Source organism: Uranotaenia lowii, chromosome 1 (assembly GCF_029784155.1).
Source record: "Uranotaenia lowii strain MFRU-FL chromosome 1, ASM2978415v1, whole genome shotgun sequence".
Lineage (NCBI taxonomy): Eukaryota > Metazoa > Arthropoda > Insecta > Diptera > Culicidae > Uranotaenia > Uranotaenia lowii.
This window is the reverse complement of record NC_073691.1, coordinates 106,410,141-106,424,267: the sequence shown is the minus strand read 5'-3', so window position 1 is coordinate 106,424,267 and position 14,127 is coordinate 106,410,141. Positions and strand designations below refer to the sequence as shown.

The following is a 14,127-nucleotide window of genomic DNA, read 5'->3' as shown; positions in this document are numbered from 1 at the left end:
GGTAACAATCCAGTTTCATGAGCGTAAATAATTATTTACCTATTTTCTGCTTATTTACATGTTCATTATTTTTGCGAAATTCAAAGGCTTAACGAAGTTTGCCGGGTCAGCTAGTTATATATATAGTTGAAATCTTCAGATTTATAGTTAGCCGAGAAGCAATCAGATATATAGTTAAATATAGGCGGAATATTGTTGGAAATACTATACTTTTTTCTCCGTGAACTTATGCTACTAGGCTGGTTGCTTTTATACCCTATGTTGTTATTTAGTTTTGCCATACACACAAAATTTTCGAGGCCGAAAATTAGCAAAATTTTGCTCAAATTTGACCAGCTAGAAATTTAGCAATCAATTTAGCAATATTTTTTTGCTAAAATATCAGCAAATATGGAAAAAAGTTAGCCGCCGGAATGTTTTACTGAAATTTTAGCAAAAACCGGTGATAAAGATCGTGCAGGATTTGAGCCTGCAAGAATTATTATTTTACTTCTGGAAACACATGGAATGTATAATATTTTCAATCAAATACAAAAACTGTGTGTTTTTCATATTATTTTTAATTTTTTCGGAATTTGCACTAAACACTTTTTTGTCACTAACATTTCGATAACTTTCCAGCGGGGAACGGGCTATTTTCCGAATGTAATGTTACCTCCCAAGTAACCAATAAGCCGTAAAAAATGGCGCTTGTTCGGCTCTATATTTGATTATAGAAAATGCCTTACAAAGCCAAGCAGCATTCAATTCCTCCAAAGGGCTGCCCTAAAGCCGGTTTTGGCCTGTAAATCGGCCAATATACAGCCAATGGGAAAATGTCAAAAAATTTCTTCAGTGGGTACAACCCACCGGGGGAAAGAAAAAATAAAAAATAAAACTTGTTTATGTTTCATCTTTTTTTGACTCTACACTACACGTCCTTAACTTCTATCTCTCTCATCCTTCCTTTTTTATCCCTCTTAATCAACGTAGTTTAGGAACTGGAATCGAACCTTTAAACTTTTGCGGCTAAGTGTTCAATCGCCACTTTGCTCAATAGCCTATCATAGCAATGCATGGGTCTGAGAAAATTTGTCGTATTTAAATGGATGAATTCAAGTCCATTTCTTATCAGGGATTTCGTCAACATAAACTTTTGCATTAGGTTAAATTTCTAGATATGAATAAATGCAAAACTCTCTGATTAAAACAGGGCATTTGTGGATTTTGTTTTTCATTTTATTTTTACAAAACCTGAGAAAATTTATAATTTGTAAATCTTTCAGTCTATTTCAATTCCAGAATGGATTACAAAAACACTATTCTGGACTTTTTTTCACTTTGCACGTATCACTAAAATGTTTTACAAATGCAGCTCATACAGCAACTGGCGATTTCGTTCCTGTGAGACCTTTCGGTTGGAGTTGTGCTGCAGAGGAAGCGATGATTTTCAGCCGCTGCCGTGTTATGGGCCCCGATTGCCGGGTGTTTTTCAGCGTATGATCCAGAGCGAAGAGGATGAATAAAAAAGGATAAAATTAAAAAAAGCGGTTCTAATTAGGATGTTGCTGATAAAGAAGCCAGGAAACTTACATTTTCTTTCCAAGTCTGAACAAATTGCCAAAGTAAACATAAATGCAGATCTTCTTCCAGAGCCCAGTCATTTTTTTCTGTCTTATAAATGACATTAGTCAGGCTTTGACGTTAATGTCACCAAACTTGTACCCACAGGGCTTGAAAACCTTAAAACGCTGCATTAAATACCAATTTAGGGCCTATTCTGCGGCTTCAATCTCATAGAGCCTATTGGCATTTGAAAATATTGTACACGGCTTAAAGGCACTGCAATGCTGTTATTCGTCCCAAATGCGGCTTATAACAGTGCTAAATGGTTTGTTGGGCTGTATGCTTCCGTTGTCGATTTGGCCACCTTTTCGTTGTCCACTTGGCCACCAAAGGAACCGTCGGTATCAAACTTCCAAACAGCACTGACTTTCTTCTTAGCGGCGGCAAAAACGGCTGCTGCCAAAATCAGAAAGCGGCCAACGAACTTAGTTTTTACTAAAATCAAGCAAAAATCCCTTTTTGCTATCGTGTCAGTAAAACGAGTCCAATTGCTAATCAAAAGTAATCGACTATTTTTGCTAAGTGGAGGCTCAGAAATTTTGTGTGTAGCAACCACAACGTCTAGGATATTTATATACTACGTACATAGCAACTTGAGTTGCTATGCTACTTATATACAAATAGCTGTGAATCGCTGACTGCTATGATTTCCAACAAAAAGTTTATATGGACGACCCCTTTTGCCGACCCCTGACTCCGAATTCAATACCTGAAATCGATTTTTTATCTTTTAAAACCTCCATGTGCAAATTTTCATCATGATCCGACGAAAAATAACGTCAATAATGCGAAAACAATAATTGTTTTGTATGGACGACCCCCTTCAGAAGGGGTCATCCGAAATTCTGAAAACATTTTTCATCATTCCTGGTCCTAATGAGCATCCATGCCAAATTTCAGCTCTCTAGCTTTTAAAACGGCTGAGCCTATAGAGGAAAAACAAACAAACAAGCCCACAGAAATTGCTTTTTATATATAGATAGATTTTCAGATTTTCACTTTATTTCCTAACTCAAATTATTTAATTATTTTCATGAATTACCCAATTATGAGTGAAATGAGTTAGACGTGAGAAAAATTGTCTGCAAGTTTCTATTCAGCCGCACGGAAAAATTGAGTTACTTATAAAATGTATTTCAATTACACCCTCATTATTAGGGTAAGAACACTATATATTGAACACCATCTTTGGGATTCAACACATTTGTGGCCAATAAATAATAACGAAAGGTTTTTCTGATAAAATTTTGATAGCGTAGCTTAAGCCTATTTCTCTGCTTCGAATCGATATAGTTTTTTCGTGGGAATATGTTTTGAAATTATTATTTAAGCCTTTTTATTCATATTAATTAAATTACTTTTGTCCCAATGATTAAACACCATGATTCAAATATTGAACAGGCAATGTTCTAATTATTGAACACGTAAACATTGAGAATCATTGCATATATTTAGGGGTATTTCGCTTAAGGTCGAATTCACAGTGAGCGCGAAGCGAAGTGCGAAGCGAATTTCCAATTCGCACGAAAAACCGCTTCTCATTGAAACACGTTGAAAAAGCATCGACCGGCCACAGTGCAAGCGAATTTTCGTGCGAAGACCCGGCTCGATCGCGTGAATTCATTTTGTTCATCCGGACATACACTGAAAATATTCTTTCGAATATTTTTCATCGCAAATGATTATCAAAAAATCTTTTTCAAAAGTTTATTTATTTAATTTTCATTGCCGTTTCTGTGTTGGTTATGAAAAATGCACGGTTTTTTAAAGCGGATTTTTGAACAAACGCGGTTTCAGTCTTTTTTAATTGAAGCTAATTCTAACTGGCAATAAACGTTCGGCATAGGTGTATAGGGTGAAGAGATTGAACGGATAGAAGTTGGAATTCGTTGTCCGACGGCATCTTGAAATCCAATATGGCCCCTTCCTCTCAACTTTAAAATGCTGGCAGTGACTGAAAAGCACATGAAACACCCACAATAAGGGTATTGGATGAAAGTGCTCAATAAGTAGAAGTCGAATTTGGCTGTCCGACGCCATCTTGAAATAAAAGATGGCGGTTTCCGCTAAATTCAAAATGCAGTAAATAACTGAAAATCGCATGAACCATCCACAATATAAGAAATAAGTAAAAGGGATCTAAAAGAAGATGAAAAATAATTGACAAAAATTTAACAAAAATTTTAAGAACACTGCAAAAAAGCACTCAAAAAAATAAACAAAAATATGACAAGTGTTATAAAAATAAAGTAATATTGACAAAAATATAACAAAACTGTGGCAAAAATATGAATAACAAAACAAAATAATAACAAAATAATAACAAATGACAAAATTTTGAATAAAACACGAAAAATGTGCTGAAAAAATTATGCCGAAAAATATGACAAATATTACAAAATTAGACAAAAATATGAGAAAAAATTCACATAAATGGCAAAACTATGACAAATGTGAAAAAAATATGACAAAATCATAATCAAAATTTGACAATAAAATAACCTGACAGAACTTATATAAGGATAACTACTTGACTACTAATTTACAAAAATGACAAAGTAATAAAAACAATTTACAATAAAATCACAAAACTGACACATATATAAAACTATAAAAAATTATTTCAAAGGTGGTAAAAATATGGCAAAAATTTGACATTAAAATGAAAAAATAAGACAAACGGGCTAGAATATGACAAAGTACTGGAAAAAATATGACCAAAATTTGACAAAATAATGACAAAAAACTGACAAAATTATGAAGAATGAGATAAAAATATAACAAAATACTTTTAGTGCTTTTAAATATATGTAAAAAAAATTACAAAATGATGACAAATACGACAGTAGAATTACAAAAGTTTAACAAAAAATGACAAAAATCCTAAAATATAATGAAGAATGTATTACAAATATATGGCAAATATGACGAAAAAATGACAAAATATGACAAAGACAAATCTATGGGCTTGTGATATGTGTAGCTCAATTGGCGAGTTCAAATACAAGAGTAATCATCGAACACAGTTGTACCGGGTAAGACTTTCAGTATGAAGAGAAGATGGTAAAACGACTATAATCGAACAAAAAAAGAAAACTATAAAAAAAACTTACATTCAAATGAACAAAAATCTGACAGAACCATGAAAAAAAAACGACAAAATGCAGATTTATGTTATTTTATAGCAAAATTTTGTCATTTTTGTAATTTTTTATTAGTTATTATATTTGTCATATTCATATTTCATTTGTCATATTTTCCATAATGTTGTCAAATATTTGTCAAAGTTTTTATTTCGTGTTTTGTAATTATTGTTATTTTTTGTTATTAAGTTTAGTCAATTTTAATTATTTTTTGTCAGATTTTTTAAATATTTTGGTCATGGCTTCACCATTTTAATGTCACATTTATCAAAGTTTTGGTATATTTTTCTAATATTTTTGTAATATTTTTATCACCTTTGCCATATTTTTCTCAAAGTTTTGTCAGCGTTTTGTAATTTATGTTGTCATAATATTGTAAAATTTCTTTTCATAATTTTGTTATATTTTTGTCATACCCAAGCAACCAAAAGTCGCGTTTTTACTTAAAGATGGAACTCCGAAGTTCACATTTGGCTGAAAAAATGTTTTACGGGAACTTCAGGTGACTCTTGTCGCGTAAAAGTTACTCAGGAACTTCCATCGCCCTTTGAAAGGTTAAACTATCGATAACAGAACTTCTAGGCGCTTTCAATGGAACTTCTTTCAAGAAGGTCGATAACGTTCGCGTAACATTCCAAAACGCACCATTATGATACTTGAAGGTGTTTTAAAGAACCTATATGGGAAATCTAAGCGACATGTCAAAAATGTTTTTCAAGAAGGTCGATAACGTTCGCGTAACATTCTAAAGCGCACCATTAAGATACTTGAAGGTGTTTTAAAGAACCTATATCGGAATTCTAAGCGACATGTCATAAATGTTTTTCAAGAAGGTCGATAACGTTCGCGTAACATTCTAAGGCGCACCATTAAGATACTTGAATGTGTTTTAAAGAACCTATATGGGAATTCTAAGCGACATGTCAAAAATGTCTGTCAATTTTTTGTCATGGTATTTGTTTTGTTTATATCTGTACTGATATTTACAAATGGAATTCAAGATTTTTTCGAATTTTTCTTATAAATGTTAAATAAGATATTCGAATAAATTTTGATGATGCGAATTTTTGTTTTGATTCATATTGTGTACTGAAAGTCCTTTGAACGAAATAAGGTACCTTCTATTGACCAACCCACTCAATCATCTCAAATGACATTAAGTTTAAATACTAATCATTACAGTGGCAATTAGCTATTGATGGATTGGTCGAGAGGCTGATGAGTTTCATTGCAACCTAGAGAGCAGCGGTTCAATTCTCTAGGCGTGTAAGCAGCTTTTGTAATCAAAACAATATAATAAAAATCAATGAGATAGACCATGATAGACCGGCAACCTAGCAATCTGACATGTGGTTGTCAGAGCAATCTGTCACTCGGATTTTTTTTTCGGCGCGTAGAAGTTTCTTGACATTCTCTTAGAAGCTGAATAGCGTTCTCTACAGCCACCTAAACGAACTTGAAAGTAGCTTTAAGAACTTAAATTTTGGGCTGATTAGCATTCTCTTCAGACACAAACGAGAGCTGATTAAGCTTCTATGGAACCTTTTTAAGGGAATTCTGGTTGCTTGGGTAGTTTCTGTAGATTTTTTTTTCATGCACTTTTCTGTCATTTGAAATATTTTAAAGTTGAGCGGAAGCCGCCGAATTGGATTTTAAGATGGCGTTTCATAGCGTCAGACTGCAAAATTCGACTTCTACTAATTGATTCCTTTTACCACTGCTTTTACCTAATACCCTCATTATGGGTGTTTTATACGATTTTCAGTCATTTAAAGCATTTTGATGTTAGGCTGAAGCCGCCATCTTGGTTTTTCGGAATTAACGCGGAATTTTTTTTTTGCGCGCGCGCGTAATCCCCGCTCACAGTTTTGATTCTGCAAATAAATTTGCAAAGATTTTTTCACATGTGATTAGTTTTTGCAAGACACAGGTTTTTTTCAGTGTTGAACCGCTTCGCAATTCGCGTGCACTGTGGCCGGCCTTCAAAAACGAACTTGCGAAATTCATCCGGTGAATGAATATTTCGCTTCGCAGTTCGCTTCGCGCTCACTGTGTTCGTACCACACAGTGCAATAGTATGCCTTGCAGGGGCGATTTTGGTTGAGCTAGCAACCAAGAAACAGTTTGTTTACATTTCCAAACCCCAACCGATGTTTGTTCAATAACTGGTACATGCATTTCTTTACGAAACAAGTACTGCAAGATTGAACGTTCAATAACTGAAACATTGGCGTTTTCTGTGATCCAATGATTGAACACTTTAATTTGTTAAATTTTAAGAAAATAAGGATAATAAAGGCAGCCACTGTTCCAGAAATCATTCAAAAAGACTTTGTTGAAAACACTCATATCATTATCTTAGACGTTTATTTGTCTTTTATCCAATTTTTCCCCCAATCAAAAAAAAAAGGCTGTTTTCTTCATCCAGTCGAAAAACCAAGCACACATATTCAAGTTTCAGGGATGGTGGCTTTAAGAGTCCGAGATTCTTGATAAAAATTTGAACAGAGGTAGAAAATGCTTCAACGGTGGCACAACGAATTTTGATTCATTTTTCTACTGTATATTACTGTTTTAATTGGTAAATGTTTTACTAGTGTTCAATATCTGGTACCTGTTCAATAACTAGTGCTTCTACCCTACTAATCGGTTGTTGCTCAAAATTTGTGTTTCCTCAATTCAATTTTGGGTAGTTTTGGGTTGCCAATACCCTCTTAATAAAAAGAATAGTAGGACCACTAGAAAGATTAGTAGGAATCCTACTTGCCGCCTACTAGCCATCCCATTGTTTTGTAGTGGAAAATGGCCCAACCGATACAGTAGAAATGAAATTCCCGGTTCAAAATGACAGCTCTCGTTGACATCTGTCATGGTTTGATTGTATTGGTGTAACGTGTATGCTCATGTGTGAGTGCATTGAAAAATATAAATGCGCGTGTATTAGTGCGAGCTAAAAATAGGATTCGGAATTTTCAAACAAAAATGAATAAAACAAAAATTATTTTTAAAACTTTTCATTAATTTTCACTTCACATTATCACTATTTGAATTAACACATATTTTACTTCTTTATTTTATCCTTTGTTATCATCACTGGTCACGTCGATAGCGCCCGATCAGTAGACGCGCAATGATCAAATTCCTATGGCTTCCGGCCGTGATCATCTCCGAAACAATTATCACTTGAAACTTGTTTTCCGGAGCCACAGGTCCCTCGAGCTATCCTGTATGGAGAAAGAAACAAGTCCGTTAAATTAAAAAATAAATACATTTTTTTTGACTACTTACAACATGCGATGCTTTAGGTCGGAAAAGAAAATCTTGCTGTGGCATTTGCATCGGCCATAGCCTCTGCCACCTCCGCGATTCCTCCGACTGGTGGTTGACCATATTTTGGAATTCAAGCATCCAATTTTTACGCTAAAAATGAAAAGAATACATTAAATGAATTTTCACTTAAAACTACATGCAAAAAGAACTCACCATTTTACTATATTCGGGGCCTAAAACAGCTCGGTAAATTCCCGGAGCTGATTACATGCATCCTTTCCCGCCGAACTATGCTGCTTTAATGACGTGGTCGAAAAAACCGTTGCTAAAGAATTTCAGGCCTGCTTGGATCACACATATTCACAAGCAAAATGTTGTTAAAATTATCAAATAGTGTTGTACAGGAAGAGGACTGAGTTAATTAAAGTTGTGTACGTTCAATCGGTGAAATCAGCTGACTGGATCTATGCACGCTTAGAGTCAAAACCTCAATTTATGGCATTGAACGCAGCCCTACGCGCGAAATTTTTCTCTTAACAACACACTCATCTGGCGCAACCCCTTATAGTGTAGTTTTGACCCGTTATCGGAAAAGACTGGGTTAACTCCTTTTTCATGTAAAGTCCTTGTACCCCTTATAGTGTACACAGCATGTACGTCAAAGCAGAGGTGAAAATTAGTAATGTAAGCATGTAAAATCTACACATTATTTTGGAAGCTCGCTCTGCGATGTCAGCCCTTTGATGTTAGCCCTTAAAGTGTCAGAAGGATGGAAAGAAAATAATAAAAACAAATCAGTTTGTTTTGAATTTCTGTATTCGGCAAGGTATAATTTTCATGCTCCTGTTACAGAATAGGAAAATATTCAATCAACTCAATCAACTGAACTGATCTTTCAGCATTAACCGATTCATTGAATCGTCGAACGAGATCTGTTACGGCAGAAAGAGTTCTATATTCTGAATGACAAGTTAAAAAACTACCCTTTATTTAGTAAGCCAGCTCTTCTAAATAATGTGTAAAATTGATTCGAGGAAACGACACTTTTTTTGACAGATCTCGGCTGTTCGCAATAATGGGTCAATTTTACAAGTTTAAGGTGTTGCGCCAAATGAGTGTGAATGATCCGCATTGACTGGGTATACATATGTGAACTAAAATTCGATTACGCAGCTCTGTATAAAAAGTTTGTTGTTGTTGGAAATCTACGGGGATGTCAAAATTTATCCAAAAAGCTTTCGGTAGCCGTTGGTACTTGACCGCAAACAATTTAAGTTTTCAATTGAATTGCTCAATTCGTTTACGAAAGTCATTAAATTTGGGATCATTGGTCTTTCGTTTGCTCAATGATTTATTTTGAGCCGAATCCAGTACTGCATTGAAAAATAACTAGAAAACAGGGTAAGTAAAACTAAAAAAATTGAATCTTCTGTCGCCCGGCAAAGAAGAAGCTTTGCGGAAGAATAAAAAAATAATCACTTAAGTGATAACTAATAAGTTTATCGCATTTCACGGAGAAAAAAGTATAGTATTTTTAACAATAATCCACTTTTATTCAATCATATTTCTGATTATTTCTCGGCTAACTATAAATATTAAACTTTCAATTATATATACAATAGATTATCGGATTGTTTTTGTGTGTCCATCAATGCATATAATAGATTCAATTATACCGATATGATTGATTTTGCGCATTCAACTATAAATATCATAGATTCAACTACATTTGTATGATTGAATTTCTTCATTCAACTATAAATATGATAGATTCCCCAAGCAACATTTTAAACTCTTGAAGGTTTTATAAAAAAAAACGATGGTTTTATAACGGGATGGAGAAAGTCCTATTAGCCGTAAAGCGTATTCTGAGAAGATCATTATATAAATTCTCTTCAGGATAGCTACAGAACCATTACATAACCTGAATATGAAACTGATATAAATTTCAGGATGATTTTTCTCATCCATTAGTATTTCGGTTTAGAAGATCGCTATACAACATTTACAAAACCTACTTACAAAACCAAAAGCTATTTAGTCCAATAGCAGCATTGAAAACGGCAATAGAAAATGACATTTCACATCCGACTAGAATGTAAACAAACATATCGCAGTAAATTTGTATCTATTCTTTCGCTGGAGAAATTTTATTATAAAGTAGTTTTTTTGCTCCCGTGTGATTCGATAGCACATAGCATGGGCAAGCTCTTAGAAGGCAGAGGATATCGGGCATGGGTGGTCAAGATTTGCGGTAAGGATACTTCCAATGACTAAAATAGATAAAGGTGTCATATCAAATTTCTTCTAGCCGTCAACAAAAGGCTGTCAACCTTATCGAATCGTCATCAGTTCGAAAAGAAATTAGAGATGTTGATTTTGTTTTAAAGTTGTTTTTGTGCTTTATCAGTGTCCGAAAACCCATAGAAAGAAATACAAATAACTTCGAGAACCGCAAAATTTAAAAAGAAACACTGTACAATGCATCATTTTTATATTTATCACTATTTGCACTTTAAACACATAACAATAAGCATCAATAACACTTGCGTTTAATTTAATTTTCTTCCGATTCTGCTGCAATTTCAATTAGTCATCGATTTTCCAGATTTGCTGTCATCAGCAGGCAAGGACACCTGCGATTATTGGGATCTTAAACGTGCTATTTCCAAAAACAGAACTGTTCTCCCAGCCGTTTCCACCATCCACTTTCCATTCGAAAGACGTTCTGCTCCTCCAACAAACGAAGAAGTCTTTTCCCAGGAACCTGTAACAATGTGGATTATATGCTTGTGCTTCCTAAGGATAATAATTTAATATTTACCTGGGAATTGCAAGGCGTTGCGATCCATATTTGCAGCTATTTGGCCCCGATCGGAAGCTGCAAGAACTGCGCCTTAACGGAGAAGGAATTTTCGGATTTCGGATAGAAGGATTGTTTTGTTTTTATAATGAGGCACTGACAGCTGTACTGAAACAAATTGATTTGGTGTTTTCGAAGGTAACAACACTACAAAAGGTTCGCGATAAGATGTTTTGGTTTTATAATGACATTCTGCCGGAATAATTGATCTTATAAATGGTTTGTTCAAGTGAAATAAATCTTAACAATAAATCGCCATTTTCTGATGAAATTTCGAAAATTTCAGATTAATTTTTCAATTGAAATTTCCATTGTAGAGCGATATTTTCTTTAAGATGCAACAAATAACGGCATTAGTACCAATTATTATTTGAAATAATATCATAAGAGACCAAAACATGGACATTGAAATTTATTCGAATTTTCTCATAATTAAGTAATATTTATTGAGCTATACTATTTCTTTTTATTACTGGGGGGCGTTTTTTATTTAGCAGTTTTTACAAAAACTAAGCGATAAAACTAGAAGCGCAACAACTTTAACCATGAGAAATGGGGAAAATATCGATTATGATATTCGATAGAATTAAAATAAAAGTCGTTCTTGAATGTTTGGCGTTATAAAAACTCAAAATTATTTCAAGGTACTGAGTCAGATTATTTTATTTTAATCAATACCATTTCAAAACCCTTTTGCGGAAAAAAAATTGAACGAATTTTTGGTTCAGTGCGAAAAGGAACGATTATCTTGAAACAGCCTTGAGTAAAACCTTTTTCAGTCCATATACGGCTGTATAAAGTTCTTCGGATGGGCACTTCAGAACCTCCTGTAGGTGGGCCCTTTTACACTTATAGGTGTTTTATATATGTTTTAATGGGGTTTATAAAGCTGAACGTTGTTTTATAGCAAAGTTTTGAAGTGCCCTTCCAGTGTCTAATAAAACTTAAATTGTTACTTGGGTTCAATTATACTAATATGATTGATTCTATCATATATATAGTTGATTCAATTATACAAAAATAATTTTTTTTTTTAATAAATTCTTTATTTGAAACGGCTCATACCTTCGAGCTTTAAGGAGCCAAACTCGTTTTGTTTGATTACAATTGTGTGCTTACACGGAGAAAAAAGTATAGTATTTTTAACAATAACCCACTTACATTCAATCATATTTCTGATTAATTCTCGGCTAACTATAAATATTAAACTATCAACTATATATACAATAGACTGTCGAATTGATTTTATGTGTTTAACAATACATATAATAGATTTAACTATATTGATATGATTGATTTTGCGCACCCAACTATAAATATCATAGATTCAACTACATATGTATGATTGAATTTCTTAATTCAACCGTAAATATGATAGATTCAACTATAAATGTATGATTGATTCTATTATATATATAGTTGATTCAATTATACAAAAATAGTTGATTCAATCATATTTATAGTTGATTCAATTATTGTGCATTATAGAATTAAAAGTTAATTTTATTTGATTTAATCCATATATATATATATAAGTCATCATATTTAATATTGATTAGCTGCTATACCATGCTAGAAAATCATTTATTATTGATTTAATTTACAATACTAACATGAACTGGCTCGTTCAGCTTCCGCCATAGCTGCCATCGGGTGGTACGCTTTGCATGTACCGGGGTCCTCGCTTCGATCCGAAATTTTCCTTCCAGCGGTGAACTGCCGCTTACTGCCCCAGCCTGAAGGTCCTCGGATCTCAGCAGCAGGATCAGAAAGCTGCCACACCATCGCTGCCATTGGGTGGTCCGCTTTCCATGTAACAGGAACACAATCACGGGGACCTCGCTTCGGTTCGAAATTTTACTTCCAGCTGGATAACCACCATGCAGGGATAAACCTATAAGAGGGGAACACAGATTATAAAACGCTGAAAATAATTAAAAATTGTTATTTTTTCAATATTACCCGCCGCGTTTAATTCGCCTTCGTTGGTGAGTGAGCAACCAATTCCCGATCGTCGACAATTTCGGTTCCCTGATGACGAATTTCCTGATGACACAATCTATCATAACAATATAATTTTATTTACTATATTTATGGTTCAAGACCTAGAATCAATCATACATTTGTATTTGAATCTATCATATTTACAATTGAATCAATTATATCACTACAGTTGAATCTATCATATTTACAGTTGAATTAATTATACCACTACAGTTGAATCTATTATAGTTATAGTTGAATGCCTAAAATCAATGATACAATTGTAGTTGAATCTATCATATTGACAATTGAATCAATTATACCACTACAATTGAATCTATCATATTTACAGTTGAATCAATTATACCACTACAGTTGAATCTATTATATTTATAGTTGATTGCCTATAATCAATCATACAATTGTAGTTGAATCTATCATATCTACAGTTGAATCAATTATACCATTACAATTGAATCTATTATACCACTACAAATGAATCTATTATATTCATAGTTGATTGCATAAGGTCAATCAGCAGTTTGTAGTTGAATCTATTGTATTTATAGTTGAATGCATAAAATAAATCATACAGTTGAATGCATTATATTGATAGTTAATTGGGTAAGGACAATTAGAAGTTTGTAGTTGGATCCATTATATAAATAGTTGAATGCGAAAAAATCAACTGCATTTCGATTATTGGTATAACAAGCTGAAATAATTGGAACAACTGTCGTCTTTTTTCTCCGTGTATATCTAGTTCACTTTTTAAAGAAAAAAGAAGATAGATAGGGAAATGAGGGAATAGAAAGAATTATATACGGAGATCAATAGTTTTAAGGAAAAGGTATATTTCAAACATATAGTCCAAGTCCATCACAGCTAACACATCCCTCACTGGAACGTCATACAAAAATAATTGATTTAATTATATTCATAGTTGATTCAATTATTGTGTATTAAGCGGGCCATAGACTACACAAATTGGCCTGTACAAATTCGATGATTCCACGACGATTGTTTGATCTATGCTCGCCCATACACTATACAAACATATTTCACGCGAACACAAATGATTGCTGGCGAAAACAGCAACAGTAACAAAAAAAACCATCTCCACCCCGGCTGGGAGAATGTTTTGTACAAAATATTTCGATCCCGACCGATTTTACTCCAACCGTTTGGGCGCTCATTCAAGCAGTGCCATACACTATGCAAATCGTGCTCACAGCGACAAAATTTCATCGAATTTCATCGCAT

The 14,127-nt window shown here is 33.7% G+C and overlaps 1 protein-coding gene and 1 long non-coding RNA gene across 2 annotated transcripts in view; one reads left to right on the top strand and one right to left on the bottom strand.

The window, feature by feature from the left end:
- The window catches only part of LOC129754766 (probable ATP-dependent RNA helicase DDX46), a 93,687-nt gene that overhangs the window by 50,900 nt on the left and 28,660 nt on the right, over positions 1-14,127 (top strand). The window lies entirely within an intron of this gene.
- On the bottom strand, positions 7,747-8,445 carry LOC129754824 (uncharacterized). Its single transcript, XR_008739113.1, has 3 exons — positions 8,232-8,445; positions 8,037-8,168; positions 7,747-7,972 (listed from the first exon to the last, which is right to left on the bottom strand). It is a non-coding gene; the product is annotated as an uncharacterized LOC129754824 (long non-coding RNA).